The following is a 20,642-nucleotide window of genomic DNA, read 5'->3' on the forward strand; positions in this document are numbered from 1 at the left end:
TTCAGAGATTTCTGGATAATGGGTTTCCATACCTGTACTTATAGTTCTATTGCTATTTAATGCAGCCTTTGGTTTCTAGGGTCACTTTCTAATAAACATCAGTGGTATCAAGATGCAGTTTCTCTGAATGTACAGATACTGCCTCTCCTCTGTTATTCTCACAAACCCAACCACAAACCGTCGGGGGTTGAGATCAGGTGTAACCAACTGCAATGAGTTCATCAGAATGCCAAAAAGCAACCCAACGAGGCCTAAATGAGAGCAAAGAGCTTATATGGATTCTCTGCCTTGGGGATCAGTACAGTACAAGATTCCCTTCTACAGTTGTACTTTCAACTTGCTAAATCAGTTTGAGTCAATGACCCGTGGTTCAGCCGGTGGTTAAACAATGAACTTATTAACCAAGTCAGTTTCCTGAGAATTTTGGATTATACAGCTTTATTCTTTTGCCACCGGCTCAGCAACATGGACCTCAACATCATAAACGCCATGAGCTACGAGGAGTTTCTGGACATATTTGGAAATATCATAGAAAGGTGTCCCCTTGTCACGGCGGCAATTTGGTCCCAACGGCCGTTTGCAAGTGTAACTGAGCTTGAAAACAGCGTCTATGGCTTTATTGATTCCCTCCCTCCAACTGGTAAGTTCTCTTGGCACAATATTTACCGTGTATTTATTTGAGTTAAGGTACAGGAACCTAGGAAACAGCGAGATTCTCATTTAATTATTCTAGCTGGAAAAGGTCCCACAATGTACAGAGAAGAAGTCATGTGACATGAAAAGAATTTAAAGAGCAAAGCACCAGTCTATAAAGAAAAGCAGTGTTTTGCCCTTCGATTCCTTTTTAACCTGTCACTCAAGTCACAAGTAAAGGACAGGGTGGACACCTTTATGATCAGAAGGAGCATATGAGGGACTCTGAATGGCATTAAAGGGCATGTAAATTCAAAAAAAAATACCATTTTTACTTTCTTTAATGAAAAAGAAACCTATCTCCAATATACTTTAATTAAAAAATGTGTACAGTTTTATAAGAAACCTGACTGTATGCAGTGAAATTCTCCCTTCATTTACTGCTCTGGATAAGAATTGTGAGACGGTCCCTAACTGCTGAGCAGGGAAACAATAATACTTATGAACAGCAGGGGGAGCCCCCGCTTTCCAGCCATGCAGAACTCAAGCAGCTTTGTTTATGACGATCCCTAAGCAGCCCAGACCACACTGAGCATGTGCACAGTCTTAGTCTTGCAAAGATGTTTAACAAAGTTACAAGATGGTGACCCCCTGTAGCCAACTTTGAAAGCATAAATTATTTGTTTGATTAGGCTTGTGGTGCTGTAAGTTCATGTTTATATTTAGTATACAAAATACAGCATTTCTAGCCTTATTCTATTTTAGACTTTACATGCCCTTTAAGGATAAAATTTGGTGTGAATGTTAAACTACTGTTCTGTACAGCAGGACATTCTATGTATCCCTAATCAGGGGTATATTATTAACGCCAAAACAGTGAAGTGTATTACTGTGCACCCTGAGTGCAGTCTAGTAGGTGGAGCAGAAAAAAATGTCATGACCTTACTGGGTCCTTCACACCCCTCACATCTGTGGTGTATAAACCTCCTGTAGTTACATCACTGGTTATGAAACAAAGGGGGCGTTGATGCAATGTTATATTTCAAAGGGAACCCTGAACCTAATATTTCAGAATACCACTAAGGTGAGCATGCCAGGCCAGCAGTGTTAGGGCTTTGCATTCTCCTTATTCAAACATTAATTTTATTGTAGGTTTCAGCCTGGTCCTACAATATCAGGGCAACAAATGAGCAATAACAATAAGCTTACCCTAAATGGTATTCGGTGGGTGCTCCATCCACTAACCAGCTCTGGAGAAAATGCCAAATCCAACCTAGGATAAAGGAAGGGGTGCCTAAAGCCTAAATCTAAAGAAAAGTAACCCAAAACATAAGCCCTACAGCATTCATGGCAACCGTTGTTGGAGAAGACCTAAACAAATGCCTAGTGTTTACTTAAAAAAAAACCCTAACCCTATTTTTGTTACATGTTTTTAGTAAAAGAATACATGTGAGGCTGGGTGCTCAGGGCAATGAGGCTGGGTGCTTGTGACAATGAAAAATGTCTGATCAGGACAATGAGGCTGGGTGCTCTGGACAATGAGGATGGGTACTCAGGACAATGAGGATGGGTGCTCTGAACTATGAGGCTGGGTGCTCGGGACAATGACGCTGGGTGCCCAGGACAATGAGGTTGGGTGCTCTGAACAATAAGGCTGGGTGGTCAGGACAATGAGGTTGGGTGCTCTGAACAATGAGGCTGGGTGCTCAGGACAATAAGGCTGGGTGGTTGTGACAATGAGGCTGGGTGGTTGTGACAATGAGGCTGGGTGCTCAGGACAATGAGGCTGGGTGCTCAGGACAACGAGGCTGGGTGCTCGGGACAACGAGGCTGGGTGTTCGGGACAATGAGGCTGGGTGCTTGTGACAATGAGGCAGGGTGCTTAGGATAATGAGTCTGGGTGCTCTGAACAATGAGGCTGGGTGCTCAGGACAAAGAGGCTAGGTGCTCAGGACAAATGCCCTCTGCTCTGTGCTACAGTCCGCAGACATCTGCCAATGAACAATTCCCAAGAATGATTTGTGAATGACTAATAATGGACACTAGAGGTCACCCTTGCATCATTTTCAGACATAAAGCTTTGAACATTGGTTCCATTATTCCTGTGGTCAAAAATGAACCACCTTCAGGGCATTAGTCTATTAAGACTATCATTAGAATGTGGATATCCCGCAGGTGGAGCAATGAGCAGAGCAGGTGGAGTGGGTGAAGGTGCCAAAATTGCCGTCTGCTTTTGGCTCTTCCCATGTGACTTTGGGAACAGAAAATGTTTGCTATTTAACATGGGGAAAGTACTGATGGCTTCTGCTACATAGTCTGAACAAGCAGTGCATATACAGTAATACACATAGAGCAGTAACATTCATAAATAGCTTGAAAATATATCATGAATTTATACTGGAAAGTTGCATTATCTTATCATGAAGCAAAAAAATATTGGGGTGATGTTCTGCAGCAAATTCCATTATATCCTGCATAATAAATGGTAAGAATAAATGCAAAAGAAAGAGAAAAAACATCATCTATTTCTAATCATAGTTTTAATTCCATCGACGTTTAAACCAGCATAACATTTTAAAGAACTGGGTGCTGCCATATTGCTAACTGTATCTCAGACAAACATGATAACTGGTTCATTTTTACCACTAGATGTGCAAAATCAGCCTGGTGCCTCTTACCTGCAAATACAAGACTGGGCTGGAGGTGACTCAGCGATGAGCATTTTTATCTGCCTTGGTTTCAGTGCGAATTTCACATACACATTTGTTTCTTTTTCTGGCTGTTCAGTGCAGAGAAAATAGGGACTTTCCAGTACAAATGAGGGACTGCGGGTTGAGCTGTCAAAAGAGGGACTGTCCCTCCAAAAAAGGGACAGTTGGGAGGTATGGGTAGGGGCTGAAATTGGCCTGTGGATTTTATCAGGCTGATTTTGGCTCCAGGAGGCTCTAGCCTAAGAAATTAGCAACACACACAAGCGGGGGAACCTTGGGAACAGGGGGGCCCAGATTGTGGGGTCTGATTCCTCTATAGTTAATTAAAAACCTTCCTCCCCAGCCCCTTTATTACTTGCGGCGAGGAAGGAGGATGTGATTCGAGTGGGTGGAGTCGGGGAGGGAACAGAGTTTGGGTGTGGAGCAGAGGCAGCGACATTGGTAGTCCAAAAGCGCAAAAAATGTGGCACAAAAAATAAACGCCCAAAGTTTTGCAGATTTTTGGCCAAAACGGGACAGATTTGCTCATTACTTGTGACTAAAATAACACTTAAGAACAACACTTGCTCTGCTCAGAGAATTTAATTGCAGCATTTTTGTGCAAAAAGCTGCTGTGAAAAAACACATTGACTTCAATGCTGTTTGCAAATTAACACCGTTTTGGTAATTTTTCCGGCAAAATAGGACAGATTCGCTCATCTCTACAAAAGAGATCCTGACCTGAGAAAGACCTGATGATTAATAGAAAGGACAGGAAGTTAATAGCAGAATATTCCAAAGCCCTCCAAAATACCAGAATTCTTATTAGTCGTAACTCTCTTCCAGATGTCAGTGCTATTTGTCACCAGTAGATGGCGATAAACTGCTGGATTTGGGCAGGGCTAAGTCTAAGGCTAAGAGTTCATTTAATAAATCAGGGACAAATCTAAAAAATACAGCCAGTGCATCCCTTGTAACCACTAAGGGTCTGTTAGGGACACAACTCATTTGACTAAATCTCCTATCCTTCTACTGGACCGTGGCAATTAAAATAATAAAATCCCCTAGCATGAGCCATTCCTTTCACTATTGAGGAGGCTCCTGTCCCTTTCTAAGAATACAGGTGAGCTATTCTGCCATAACCAGGGTCAGACGGGGGGCCCAGGGCCCATTAGGGCTGCTATCTCAGGGGCCCCCTCTGGGCTCCCTGGACCCTGCCTTCCCCTCTCCCTCATGCTCTTGTACCTTTCTTCCTTTGTTGATCAAGGCAGGAGAGGGGGTAGTAGTGGAAAATTATGGCAAGGAGCAGATTTCACCACCCGTGAATAAATTTGTGAATCTGAGGCGAAAATTTGCCAGCAAAAAATTTGCTTCAACAAAAAAATTATTCGACACCCATTGACTGCGTCCCATGCATGTGGACTAAATAGTCACTCGTATAAAAATTGTTGATCGCATCAAAATTAACTCGCATCAAAATAATCATGACGCCCATTGACTTCAGTGTTTCGTTTTGTGAATTTTTCAGCGAGACACATTCGCCCATCACTACATGTAATGTCACACATGACATGCTGACGTCACAAGCACAGTGTAGGGGGCATGTTAAGGTCTGGTGCCTAGGGTGGCATCGAACTTAAATACAGCCCTGGGTGTAGCCATTGGGAAAAAACTGGGAATCACTAGTGGAGTGACTAATACAAAGCTTCATGTTATCTATAGCAGTGCACGTGTCAGCTGGAGAATTCTACAGGCCTTGGAGGCAACTAGGTCTTCTGCTCAGTCAGATATCCTAATGATTTATTGCTGCCTTTAGCTCAATACAGATACTGAAGCTTGAAGAAAACCCTTGGTAAATGCTTCTATAAAAGTCAATAAAGGAAGACTATATCCCCAAAATTAACACTTAAGCAACACACACATTAAAGAATCTTACCAAACTGGTCTATATATTAAAGTAAATATTGTCCTTTTACATATTTTACTATTTTATTTTCTGTGCTGCCTCCAAGATCACCTGACCGGAAATACTGCGGCTCTAACTGTAACAGGAAGAAGTGAGGAAGCAAAAGACAGAACTCTGTCCGTTAATTGGCTCATGTGACCTAACATGTTTGGTTTGTTTGTGTGCACAGTGAATCGTACGATCCCAGGGGGCGGTCCTTATTTTTTAAAATGGCAAATTTCTATTTATGATAAACCAATGGCACATACTACTAAAAAAGTATATTATTATGAAAATAGTTTATTTACATGAAGTAGGGTTTTACACATGAGCTGTTTTATGCAATATCTTTTTATAGAGACCTACATTGTTCAGGGGTATAGTTTTCCTTTAAGAGGAAGATCCTCACTTTAGTTGCCTTAGTAGTACACTTCGTTATAGGTGCAGCTGAGACTCTACCATCCCTGCATTTGTTTCTAACTGGACAAATCAGTACAGTTGCATACACTCAATGGAGGATCAAAGATCTTCTTAATGCAAATACATATTATTTAAAATTTTAATGAGTGACTACCCACCTGGAATAATTTAATAATGGTTTTTATGTAATTTTTATTATTAAGGAGTGACCAGCACCGCTGCTATAATCCAGTCCTTGTTGTGAGATGCAGCTGCAAATCTGTCCACCAATCTGTCCATCCCTCACCTGGTCATTCTCAATCTGGAACCAGGAGCAATGATTTACATTTCACAGTTGCGGGTGCCTGTTTCTGTGCCCTTTGCATTTTTGGAGGCATACGGCCCTTGTGTGGGCTCTGATCATACATTATAAGGGCTCGGTATAATTGTGATGCACGTTTGGGGGCAATATGGTGATACTGTGAGGCACCAGCAGGAAGATGTGTACAGATTTTATGTGATTGGTCCTGGACTCAACTAGTGATTGCATAGGCAAAAGTAGATGAAAACTCACTTTTGTAGTTCAGCTTAATGAATCTAAACCCAACGATTATCTTGTGAGTGTCTTTATTTAGCTTTAACTTAAGGTGCCAGTGCCAAGCTGCATCTAGATTTGGGCTTTCAGTTGAGAAGCTCAATAAATGTCATATCTTCACCGCTAATTCTAACTGATTTTAATATAAAGATGTGCTGTGGGATATTTATTTGAATGTATGTAGGGACTGTGCCCAATGAATAGGGATTCTGTTCACATACAGTCCAGGCAGTATCGGCTTCGTAGGCCGTGGGGAGGCATATGCACGCGCTGCCAGTAATAGCTTGAATTGACTAACAGGCACAAAAGGAAAGGACCAACTCTCCAAAGAATTGGTAACAGATTAGGAAGAGGAGGAGCAGCGAGGAGGGCAAAGAATAAAGGGAAAGTATCTTGGTACACAAAAAGAGGAGGGGAATTCAGCAGGATGAAAGGGAGAGACACAAAGGTGACATCCTGTAGGAAAGACCTGCCCCCTATTCAAGCACCTAATGGAGCAGCTGGCAGACACTTCCACCAGGGCCTGCACCCTAAAATGCAATATCCTTCCCCTTGGCTTACATGCAAACAAACGGCTACTTGCATTGACTCTATCACTTACATTCAGTGCACAAGGGGAAACATTGCAATGAAATAAGACATTGTTATTGTACATTGACACTTTTCCAATAAGCTGTCAGTCTAAAGTCCCCTTCCACCCTGTGTCACTTTATTTGTGGATAAATGTTGGGAAAGCATTGTAATTTTATTTAAAGGTAATCTTCGATTAATGGATCTGATTTTATGCATATGAAAGTTATCCACTGGTTAAGGCTTTAGAAAAACATGCATTTGTGATGACCAGTAGGAGTGCAAGCTTTCAATAAGCTTTCAGACATGGCAAGCAGCATGGAAGGTCCCATTTTCATGTATGTACTTTAAAATATAAATATAGAGAGAAGGAAAGTTCTGGAGACACAATTGTTTGTTTACTAACATAGGTTCTCATAATAATCCGATAATAGATTAGCCAGAAATGGAAGATATATTTTTTTTGAGCATTTTTATTGCTGTTACCCATCACAAAAGAGTAACATAGTGACCAGGGAACTGCTGCAGTCTGTTTTTGGACCTGAGAGTCAATGTCTCAGATTCACACCTCCATGGGGTCTAATCGAAGATAAGGGAAAAACCTTAGAAATGACTGAACCTAAGTCATTGCAGTACAAAACTGCCTGTGCTTGATCACTTATCATTGCCTGTGCTTGATCACTTATCATTGTAGAGCTGTGGAATATATTGGTTCTTTATAAAGTACCTCCTATATACATGATTATGGACAAGGAACATGTTGCTGGTGTTGGCATCGTAGTTGGTGTAAAGGGAGGAGGACATGTTGCACAAACTCAATTCACTGGTCTGTTTTATCCAGTATGATGTAACCCCTTGTCCCAGCTCCTCTTCATTCAAAGTCCAAGAAGTGAGAGGAGAGACATTTTTTCTTGGGGACTATACTAGTGGAAAGCTTTCAATTGCAGTTAAAACAATAAAAAGTTATAACTCTATATAAATATAGAAGCGTGTCTTTTTCTGGGAGGCCAAAATTCCTTAAATCTTCATTGTTTAATGACAATACCAAAATATTTGGACCTGGAGCCCCTGTTCTCTGCCAGAAATCCTACCATGATATTCTGCTTGATTTTTTACAATTATTATAGTAATATTTGTCCTATGTGGAGCATACAGTGCAAACAGCCCACTGGGGATGCCACCTTTAAATATAAAGGTGGCCATAGACACATCGATAATATTGTACAAAACAAATTTTTGTACCATATTCGGTGTGTGTATGGTGGGAGATGAGCCAACTCTTATTGGCATCGATTGAGCCGGCCATAAAATTTTGATTGGGCGCCTTTATAGGCACCTGAACATCGGCCATTGTTAGTGCTGAATACAGGTAGTATTCTATTGTTTCAGCTCTACACGTGTGTATTGAAAAAAAACAATATTTCTTGGAAAGATCTTTTCCAGGAAAGATCGTTATTGTAACGTCTATGGCCACCTTAAGAATCAGGGGTTTCCAACTTGCAGCACTCTAGCTCTCATGGAACAGCTGGAGGACCAGTGTTGGTCATGGCAACTCAATGGCACAGATGAGGTCCTGATCCTTTCTGCATTTCCTCTGTCTCTAACACCAACCTTACTACTTAGATCAGGCAGTGACTAATAATACACCTTGCCACAACATGGGGAAAGATATCCAGTAATTACCAGAATATAGGAATTTTCTCCTAGCACTGGAGAGCTCAATAGCCAATGGCCAGTGTCTGCCCCATGTCGTTTCTGCATTTCAAAGCATAGTCTTCAGTAGCTCAGACTGCTCGCAGCAATTTGTAGCTCAATACATCCTACTTATCTAGATCGCCCTGCAGTGTGTGCAGCCCAGAGCATGCCAGTTGGCCAGATAATAATATAGAAGCCGTCATTTCCATTTCCTCCTTATATGGCCCCTCTCAGGCTTCTACATACTTTTACTAAATACTCTGCTTAATAGGCATTTCAATGGGACATTAATTCTTTAGATACAGGCCCCTATTTGTAAAGAGATCTGATGGGCATAGTTACTTGGTGAAGTTTACTATCCCAGACTTTGAAACAGGTTTAAAATAAATAAGAGCCATGACAATCTAGAACAGTGATCCCCAACCAGTAGCTCATGAGTAACATGTTGCTCTCCAACACCTTGGATGTTGCTCCCAGTGTCCTCAAAGCAGGTGATTATTTTTGAATTCCAGGCTTGGAAGAAAGTTTTAATTCCATAAAAAACTAAGTATAGTGCCAAGTAGAGCCTCCAGAGGCTGCCAGTCCACATTGGGGCTACCAAATAACCAATCACAGCCCTTATTTGGCACCCCAAGGGACTTTTTCATGCTTGTGTTGCTCCCCAACTCTTTTTACATTTGAATGTGGCTCACGGATAAAAAAGGTTGGTGACCCCTGATCTAGAACATTCTATGAGGCCATAAACTTGTAATGTGTATAGGGTAGTTTGGGTTATTATTATTAATTATATGTTTCCCTTCTTCTTGAATGCTTTCAATAGGGGAGTTGATCAGCAGTGTTTATAATGACTTAGTTGGTCCAATGTCTTAAATCTCAGATACCCATTAAACGTATTGCAGTATATTTCAGGCTCTGAGGGACATAGCAAGGCTGTAGATATATAAAACATTGCTGTAGAGTCCATTCAGCTATAGTTCCAGTATGTACATGGGGGGAGGATCACTATACTGCTATTTTACTTCCAAAAGCTGAAGAAATGGCTCTTGATAACGGCTACATTTTAATCTTTTACCCTTTACCCATTTGTATGTATATATTTTAATGCCTTTAATCTTTGAATGGATGGATTCCCCCTGCCCTTTGAATAGCTCTAGCATTGTATTATATGCAAGGGAGTAATAAAGCGAGGTCTGCTATGGGTTATATACCATAGTGACAGGAACAGCAATGAAGAATGAGTCAATCAGGAATGCAATTGGGTAAAGGAAAAGAATCTGAAGCAGTAATGACTAACCTGCTGTGCTGGAGTTGCTGCTGATTTGCAACTGGGCTGTCAGGGGCTTCCTTTGTCTTTGAAGAGCCTTTGACTTGGGCCATTTGCTCAGCATCAGGTGCTTGATGAGATCTTGTATGATTGGCATTAGCAGCGTTTGATAGGGAGTTGGTGGTAATGGGGGCAGGTAGCAACATGTGTCCCTGGCACAAAATTGTTGAAAACAAGCACATTTCAATAGGTTGAAGCAGTGATCCCCAACTAGTGGCTCCTGAGCAAAATGTTTCTCACCAACCCCTTGGATGTGGATCCTAGTGACCTCAAAGCAGGTGATTATTTTTTAATTTCTGGCTCATGGTTGCATACAAATCACATGTACTGCTAAACAGACCCTCCTATATCCCACCAGTCTTCAGAGAGGCTACAAAATAGCCAATCACAGCCCTTATTTGGCACCCCAGGAACATTTCTTAACGCTTATGTTGCTCCCCGACTCTTTTAATATTTGAAAATGGCTCACAGGTAGAAAAGGTTGGGGCTCCCCCAGTCTCAAGCAAGTGGACCTCCTATTTATTCTATCTGAAATCTGAAATGCTGCTACTAGACTATGGATTATCTTGTTTGTTTGTCTTCCATCAGAGATCACTACATAGAGTAGCCCAAATGACAACCAGCTGATGGAGATGATACACTGTGGGTTTTCAGAGGTTGATGTCAATGAGAAGCTCCTGGAGTAGAACTAAATGTGCGACCATAACCAGGGGTCTAGAGGATCCTAGCGCCCGCCTACACTTCCCCTTCCCAGCGCGCCAGCGAAAAAGCGCCGGCGCAGGTGGTGTAATTGAATGGGGACGCACACGTCCCCATAATGCGGCTGGGCGGCATGCCGCCCCTATTTTTTGCCACCCTAGGCCCGGGCCTATGTGGCCTCGCCACAAATCCAAGCCTGCTAATAAATAGTTTCTTGAAAATGTCTTATTACAAATGTTTAGAGAAGTCCACTATACACCACTATAGATGGATATCTGTTGACATTCTCACCAAGAAATACAATTAACTACTATTCTGTGCACACAGTTGGCATATTCACCAACTATATGTATACTAACTATACCAGGGCACCATCAATTGAAAATAATGTAATTGTGTACATTGTTGGATCCAACTCTATTGATTCAAATAAATCCCACCATGTATTTCCTAATAGCACACAGCTCAACCAGGGTCAATTAAGTGCGATGCTGGTGGGTATTATTATATTCCATTAACTCTAAAGTGGCATTCTATACACCAATACTTTATACACCAATACTCAGGTTGGATTCTTCAATTGTGACAAGGACTATTTAACCATTTAAGTCTGTGTTTAATGGAACATAAACTATAATGATAACTTCCTTTGGGTGACGGCTCCTGCTGAGCTGTGAAAGTGCAAATCTTGACTGTTTCCTTTAGCAGATATATTTCAGTGTCCCACAATAGATACATTTCCAGTGCCCACACCGGAGTAGCATTGAGTCTCTCTGTAGGTTGAGACACATCAAAGCTTCAGACTGCTCAGCTTGAAAAGCTTGGAGATATCCTAAACATCTTATCTTGTCACTGCTTGGGGGAAGCCATAAATTCCACAAACCTATTACCTTATTCTCCTGGATACCCACCAAATGTTTTTATTACCCTGTCATCACATTCTCCCTGACAAAGGCCTGTAAAACCTGGTTTAGGAGAAAACACTCCATGGGCTGCAAGGTTTCTTTCTTGTTCTTCGTTTTTTTATTTTTTTAGCTGTTGTAAATAATGTTCCTGGCACACAGAGCTTACAAAATCTCCAGAAATAAGGGCAACTCATTAAATGTAGATATTGACACTTCTGGGGGGGGGGGGTAGAGGGACAGTCTGTCTTATGGCCTTACCATTGCTGTAAACTATGTCCTCCAGAACCCCAGCAACTGGCAGGGGTTATAAATATTACTATTGCCATTTTGCCATACTGGACCTTTGTATAAACAGCCAGTCTCATTTGCATGCCCTTAGGGTGGTGGCACATGAAGAGATTTGATTGCCTCCCATAAATCTTGGCCACTGCAGGCGACTAATCTCCCCAAAATCGTATAAGTGTCCTTCTGCTTTCCGAAGTCGTCCATACTTGACTCAGAAGGAAAGAAATTTGGGAAAACTAAGTGGCGCGCATGCCATCCCACCGGCAATAATTACAAGTGAAAAAAAATCAGAAAACCTCTAGTCCAAATTGATTAAAATTTTTCCAATAGAATCAGTGCAGCTCCTGTTGGCTTGTATGGGACCTTGGCAGCTTTTACTTGCAGTTTTGTGTTAGAGGTTTTTCCATTTAATAAATCTCTAATGTTTTTGAGTTTTAGAGAAATAGAAAAAAACCCACAAATTTTTAGAAAAAAAAATATACTTTGTGAAAATTTGTAAATTATCCTATTAAAGTGCAAAAAACAACCTAGTTTGCTGGCACAATAAACCACTTTCACAGTATTCGGAGTGCTGCAGTGCGTGTTTATTGGAGTTATATGTGGGTCCCTGGCAGGGGGGACCTGCTGCTTGCACCCGACGCTACAACAAGCAGTGAGTTGTAGTTGAGCATTGCCCGCATTGGGTTGTAGTAAAGTTCAAAAAACAGGGCACAGTCTATATTTATAGTACTTTTTGCAATGCCCCAAGTACATGTACGGGATCTGTTATTCAGAAAGCTCTGAAATATAGGAAGATCGTCTCCCAAAGACTCCATTTTTATCAAATACATTTTAAAATGTCCTTTTGCTCTGTAATAATAAAACAGTACTTTGTATTAGGTCCTAACTAAGATATAATTAATCCTTATTGGTGACAAAAATTATCCTATTGACTTTCTTTCATGTTTAAATGGTTTTTTAATAAGGTTATTTATTAAAGTCCAAATCCAGTTTTTTTTTTACTATAAAATATACATTTTTAGTGCATAAAAACACTCAAATTATTTGAAATGGAAAAAGTCGGAGTCCGAACATCCGGAATCTCAGACCTGCAGAGGTTGTATATAAGTTAAAGGGAAAGGTCCCTATCCAATTTGAAAGTTTCTGTGGTCTGTGCAGGAATTAGCCCAAAAATCTGACTAGTTTCGGACTTTTTGGGCAAAATCTGAAAAATTCAGTTTTTTTGGGCAAAATTCTGGAATTTGGGGTTTTGCTCGATTTTATCAAGTTTGTCCCCGATCCGATTAAATCATGGTTTTTTTAATATTAAATCCAAATATTTTAATATTAAGACCAAATCTAGTTTGGTCTGACTTTTTTTATTTAAATACTGAAAAATTGGGATTTTGATAAACAAGGCCCCCCAAGTGTGGTGATACAAGTTACAGAAAGACACCTTGTCATAAAAACCCCAGGTCCCAAGCACTCTGGATAATAGATCCTATACCTGTACAGCATTTTGCATCATAATTGTGTGGTTATATATACAGGGACCTCCATTGTCTTGTGTCTATTAAAGGGGTTGTTCACCTTCAAACACTTTTTTTTCAGTTCAGTTGGTTTCCGATTGTTCATCAGAAATAAAGACTTTTTCCAATTACTTTCTATTTTCTATTTGTGACTTTTTTTCTAATATTAAAGTGTAAAGTTTAATTTTTCACTAAAGCTGCTCTGGGAGGGGGGGGGGGGTCGCCGACACTTTAACTGTTCTAAATTGATACATTTAGTTAATACATTTCTTATCTTTGTCCCTGCTGAGCAGAATCTCTGAGTTTTATTAAAGGCAGCTGTTAGAATTGATACAATAGTGTCTGATATTCCACAGATGCTGCTGAGAAATGTTTCAACTAATATTAATATTAAACTCTAAACTTACATTTTGGTAAAACATAAAAAATGGAAAGCAATTGAAAAAAAGTCTTTGTTGATGGTGAACAATCTGAAAACAAAAGAACTGAAAAAAAGTAAAAAATGTAAAATCAGGGAAATGTGTTAAAGCAACTTGTTTTTCGGGTACTCAAAGGATATAATCACAGACGACAGTATAACTTTGAAATACAGGTATGGGATCTGTTATCCAGAATGCTCGGGACCTGGAGTTTTCCAGATAATGGATATTTCCATAATTTGAATCTTCATGCCTTAAGTCTAGAAAATCATGTAAAATTTAAGTAAACCCAATAGGCTGATTTTGCTTCCAATAAGGATTAATTATATCTTAGTTGGGATCAAGTACAAGGTACTGTTTTATAATACACAAAAGCCATGAATATCTTGTAAATGATATCCTTATAAACGGTGAGTTCTGATGTAATCAGTTATAAACGGTGAGTTCTGATGTCACATGACGCACTGAAATTTGTGTATTATAATAAATAAAGTACCCCCAGTTGTAAAATATGAGGATATTAGAAGTTACCTCGGAGTTCCATGACCTTCGGCCTCGTGTTTTTATATGGTCATGAAACTCCTCGGTATCTTCTAATATCCTTATATTTTACAAGAGGGGGTACTTTATTCACTATATTATTACAGAGAAAAAGGAAATCAATTTTTAAAATTCTGATTATTTTATTATAATGGATTCTGTGGGAGACAGCCTTTCCGTAATTAGGAGCATTCTGGATAATGGGTTTCCAGATAACGGATCCCATACCTGTACAATATTGCAGCATTAGGGTTACACTATTGGGGGCATGTGAAATACCTCATTATGCATTATAAATTATAAGGACCACAAAATAGGGTTAAAAAAAGCAGAAAAACATAAAATCAGGGGGTGTAAACCTGAGGTTTTTCTGTGCATTACAGTAAAATGTGTCAAAAACAGATTTTTGTTACCTCTTTAAATAAATGTCCAACAACTTGGAATTGTATTATTTGATTTCAACAGGGAAAGAAGGAATATTAAGGTGCCACCCTGACTTAGCTGGGAGAGACCTTATGCGAGGAACACTCACTGATGATCTTCCAATGAACAAACTCAAGCAGGACTCGCGTCGCTCAGTCCCAAAGAGAGGGACACTCTAAACCTTCTCAATTCACAGTACAAGGCAAAATTTGGATTCCGCTTTGTCATTTGTGCCAAAATGTCTGACAAAAACAAAATAATGCAAGAACTGGGCTCTCGTCTTCAAAGTGAGCAGCTGGAGGAGCTACAAATAGGCATTGCTGAAGTCAAAAAGATTTGTCATCTGAGAATAATTGATCTGTTCCTTCATTTAAAATCACCTACCAAACTATAAATATTGAAATGATATATCGTTGCTTCAGTATTTGTAACCTCGGCTTTGTTTGGTAAATATGAGTATAATGTTCAAACTGTGAAAAAAAAATTATTGAACGTTATCGTGCAAACAAGAGTGGTGAATATATTTTAAAATTATTTATAGTGATTTATTTTGTAATCATTGTTTAATTGCGTAATTTAAACTATGTGGGGAGATAAAACACATCAGAAACATTTTTCAGCGTTATTTTTGTTTTAGAAATTAGAATTAAATCCTTTTATTAAACCGAAATCATATTCATGAAAGTTCCTATGCCTTAACTGCAGGGCAGATATGTCAACATTGAGATTTAACTTTTTTGCATGATTTGAGGCTTTTACAAAATTCAAACTTTGCTTTAATGAGCGCAACAATCTTTAAAAAATTGAATAAAAATTCAACCAAATTTTTAATCCGAGTTTTCAAGATTTGAAATTTGGCAGACTGGTTTAAATTAAAGATATAATGGGATTTCACTGTGTTTTGGTTGTTTTGTCATTCTTTTTTATCAGGTTTTCGTGATTTGAGTTTTTTAAATGCACATTCAAGATTTTTTTACTTTCTTGTTCAAACTAGAAGAAAAATAAAAATTTAAATGCTCTGTGTTACACTTATTTTATTATAGGATATCAATGTTTATGATAAATTAAAAAACAAATTATACATGAACGAAGTACTTCATATAATATACATTATTTGTATAATTACATTTAAAAAGTACATTTTATATCTATCTCTATCTATATATATATATATAAAGCAAAAGAGAGATCAGCACTCACAGGTCTTAAAAAATAAAATAAAAATGATTTATTAAAGAGCATGGACTAACGTTTCGGCTCTTCCATATATATAACCAAAGGAATGGTGCACTCGTAGACAAAATTAATACCTGGGTGCCAGTATGGGAAATAAGCGGCACTCACAGGGTTTTAGTGAAAAAACAAAAAATGTTTTATTATTGAGCCTCAACGTTTCGATCCCCCACAGGGATCTTCGTCAGGAGCAAAAACAAACAAACATCGAAACGTTGAGGCTTAATAATAAAACATTTTTTGTTTTTTCACTGAAACCCTGTGAGTGCCGCAATCCTTTTTCACTATATATATATATATATATCTATATATATATATATCTATATATATATATATCTATATATATATATATCTATATATATATATATATATATATATATATATAATATGTAACTCTTGTAGTGTTTTTTTTAATTTATTTTGCTGTGTGTATCTGTTTTTTTTTAAACCAATCATAATTTATAAATAATAAACATTGTTTATACGTTGTGATTGTTTAAAAATAATCAAATAATACAGACACATCCAACAAAATCTAAAAAAAAACACACACACTCCAAAGCTGTGTACAATATTTAAATATCATTTAAGAGGGAGCTAACAAAATACGCCCATAAGTCCAATACCACCTGTTGCATTATTAGGACTGGGTATTAGATTTTTTCTCTAAAACATAATATTTGCATGTCATATGAAATGTGAATCAAAACAATCCAAACTGGAGTTGGTCAATGGCTTGCTGGAACTTGTTGTGTGGCATCTGAAAAGCAATATTAGTCAAACCTTAGGGATTCCGTCTCTTTGTGCATTTGAAGCATGAAGTTGCGTCGTGTGGAACTGCTGGAGGTCTCCGTTCAGTTGAGCAGCAAATACAAATACGGCCCCAGTCACAAGCCACATATATTGCCCATAATGACTGGAGGAAAGCAAGTCAAGGTGAAATGTACAATGGAGAGGTGCCGATGCTTCACATTGACGCTGGTTTTCTGTTTGGCCGTTTGATTACACTATTTACTTGTGTTCGGCCAAACACAATTGTTGAAATGAGCAGTGTTGGGTTTCCTATGGGCTCTTTATGGCTCCGTGGTGTTTATCCACCTCAAGTTATTTATTTGTTTTTATTGCTATCCTGTGTAGTTAAAAACACACACCTAGATTAACCTGCATTGAATAAGGGCTATTTATATAATTGTTTACGCAAAATATTTGGGGTAAAAAAATGTATTTTTTCTTTCTTCTGGTTTCTCCCCATTCAATGCTTATTTTCATTCAACACTTTTCCTCCACCATACGTGTTCTTGTATTTGATTGATTTTTGATCTTTTTCAGAAACAAATTCTTCTTTATCTGCCCAATTGTCTTCATCCTCTAGCCCAGTGATCCCCAACCAGTAGCTCATGAGCGACATGTTACTCACCAACTGTGCTGCCACGCAGTTTGCCCTCCATTTTCTTCTGTAACCTCCCCCTTGGTTTAGTGTGTTATGAAGAGACTGCAGTGTGTGTAAACTGTGTAACTCCATTAGAAATGTACCTATGAAAAAGGCCTCTATGTTTAACATTTGCTACCTTGAAGCATAAAGAAGCGTTGGAGAACATTTCTGGAGTCTTTATTCATTGAGTAAGCTATCTGTCAAGGTGATCATTCAATCTGCTGCACATATCCCTACAGACTGGGTCTACACGGAGGATAAAAAATGGATCAGCGCCTTTGGCAACGGAGTCAAGCTCACCAGAAACAAAAAAAAGGGAGAATAAATGGACATATAGTGTAGTATTTTTGAGACGGTAGTTTCACACCAAGTGCTTGTGTGTAGAATTTATATTGTGTTTTATTAATTCCGCTTTTCAAGATTCCCCTTTATTTTAGTCCTCCACTTCAGGGGCTGTGCTTAATCTTTGGATCGCATGTAATAGTGCTTTGCGTCCCTTTCCTCTGATTGGACCAGCGAAACGCGTCAGGCAGTGGGGACAAGACGCTGACCAGCAGGAAAGCAACCACGAGGGATAGGAGAAGTCGGTTCTTTTACTCCTACCCCGGAGAGAACTGGGCAACCTGCAAAGGACAGCTAATTTTATAGAAACGCTTGGGAAACCTGATTAAAATGTGAGTGCAAAATTTTTTTTAAATATTTATTAAAACATACTACACAATATAAGTCTCTATTCTATGTGGGAGTGATTGCATGGAGTGAGAGAAGAGGAGAGGGACGCAAAGCACTATTACATGCGATCCAAAGATTAAGGTCTTGTAAGTAGGCACTTTAGCCATTTCTTGGTGGAAGTCACATATATATGCCGTAAAGTGAAAGGAAAGCACGAATACACGTGATCTAAAAATGAAACGTCCTGTAAGTAGGCACTTTAGCCATTGCTTGGTGGAAGACACACATGCATGCTGTAAAGTGAAAATAAGCACAGCCCCCGAAGTGGAGGACTAAAATAAAGGGGAATCTGGAAAAGGGGAATTAATAAAACACAATATAAATTCTACACACAAGTCGAAGTCAGGAGGATTTAGCGCAGATAGTACGATCCAACGATCGAAGGATTATTCCTTCGATCGAACGATTAAATCCTTCGAATCGTTCGATTCAAAGGATATTAATCCAACGATCGAAGGAATATCCTTCGATCAAAAAAACTTAGGAAAGCCTATGGGGACCTTCCCCATAGGCTAACATTGACTTCGGTGGCTTTTAGATGGCGAACTAGGGGGCCAAAGTTTTTTTTAAAGAGACAGTACTTCGACTATCGAATGGTCAAATAGTCGAACGATTTTTAGTTTGAATCCTTCTATTCGAAGTCGTAGTCGTAGTAGCCCATTCGATGATCGAAGTAGCCCAAAAAATACTTCGAAATTCGAAGTTTTTTTACTTCGAATCCTTCACTCGAATTTAGTGAATCAGCCCCTATATGTCCATTTATTCTCCCTTTTTTTTGTTTCTGGTGAGCTTGACTCCGTTGCCAAAGGCGCTGATCCATTTTATATCCTATATGAAGCATTCCACAGTTGAGAGACTGAAGTAGGACCGGCAGGAGGAAACTAAACTAACTTTTTTCATTTCTGGTGCATATTTTGCATTTTGTGCAGTGTATTGCATTTAGAGAATTTTTGTGTAAATTGTGTCTACACGGAGCTTGTGGCCGGTACAACCGATGCTGAGACAGAACACCAACCGCTTGGATGTTGCTCCCAGTGGCCTCAAAGCAAGTGCTTATTTTTGGATTCCAGGCTCATGCTGGCCATAGAAGCAAAGTTCCAATCATACTAATCCTCGATTCGTGTGATTTTCGGACCGTGTGTGGAGAGACCCGCCATTTTACATCCCACGGAGATCAACCGTTTGGACGATCGGACAGGTTAAAAGATTTCTGTCGGCTGCCGATAATATCTCTGCTTGTATTGCTGATTGGACGATTTTCAGTGGGAGACTGTCACCAGCTTTTGTCGGACATAAACGTTCGTACGATTGCTGTCAGGGGCAGAACATCGGCTGATCTGTTCTTTTACTACTTTATTTAAACTGAAGGTTAGTGGCAGGTCAGGAGATGGGGACATCCGTTCGTTCGTCCGATATTGCAGGTAAATCTACACGTCTATGGCCACCTTTAGGGACAAGTTTTGGTTTCATAAAAATCAGTTGTACTGCCAAACAGAGTCTCAATGTAGGTTGACAATCCACATAGGGGCTACAAATGGCCAATCACAGTCCTTATTTGGCACCCCAAGAACATTATTCATGCTTGTGTTGCTCCCCAACTGCTTTTACTTCTGAATGTTGCTCACGGGTTCAAAAGGTTTGGGGTTCCCATCGAGTCACTGCCCTCTCTGAATATTTTGATCAAAGACAAAATTTATCTGACAACTTCTCTCAAATGTACAATGGGTCCTTCAAGCTTAAAGGAGCAATAACAGCAAAAAAAACTAAAGTGCTTTAAAGTAATTAAAATATAATGTACTGTTTCCCTGCACTGGTTTCCTTCGGAAACATTTCTATAGTTTATATAAACCAGGTTCTGTGTAGTCATGGGGGCAGCCATTCAAGGCTCATGTTACAAAGGCAGATAACAGATACAGTCTGCGGAATACCATTGTATTCTATTACTGAGCTTATCTGTTATCTGCTATGTAACCTGTGCCTTTTCTCCTTTTTTGACAATAAATGGCTGCCTCCATGGCTACACATTATTTATATAAACTATTGGAAAGCAAACACATAACTTTTATCAATGCAGGGCAACAGTACATTATGTTTTAATTACATATTTTTTGTTGTTACTGTTCCTTAAAGGCTAGGAAAGAAATGGTTAAATCATTGTAATTATTGATGGGTGAATTTATTCGGCAGGCGCGTATTCACGACGAATTCCAGCGATTCACCGCCAGCGAATAAATTCGTGAAACGGCAGCGAAAATTCGCCGGCATCAAAAAAGTGGATGCCGGCGTCAAAAATGATACACCGGTACCGTTTCGCGAATTTTCTCACCGTTTCGCAAATTTAGCGGGATATTCCCTATTTTTCGGCGAAGCAAGACGCCCCAAATTTGCCCATTACTAATTGTAATATTATTTTTATCTTTGCACTCTTGCAATATCTTCTTTCCCAGTTTAAAAAAACTTAATTCTAAGCAGTGTTCCAATCAATTCATTGTAAATATACAGTTAGGCCCATAACTCTTTGGACTTTTTTCTAATTTTGGTTCTGTACGTTACCGCAATGAATTTTAAATGAAACAACTCAGATGCAGTTGAACTGCAGACTTTCAGCTTTAAAT

At 39.2% G+C, this 20,642-nt stretch overlaps 1 pseudogene; it reads left to right on the forward strand.

Annotated features, from left to right (window-relative positions):
• Window positions 1-331: 331 nt before the first annotated feature.
• LOC108709959 lies at window positions 332-15,529 on the forward strand (annotated as a pseudogene).
• The last annotated feature ends 5,113 nt before the right edge of the window (window positions 15,530-20,642 follow it).

The sequence above is a fragment of the Xenopus laevis genome, chromosome 2S (genome assembly GCF_017654675.1).
Source record: "Xenopus laevis strain J_2021 chromosome 2S, Xenopus_laevis_v10.1, whole genome shotgun sequence".
Taxonomy (NCBI): Eukaryota; Metazoa; Chordata; class Amphibia; order Anura; family Pipidae; genus Xenopus; species Xenopus laevis.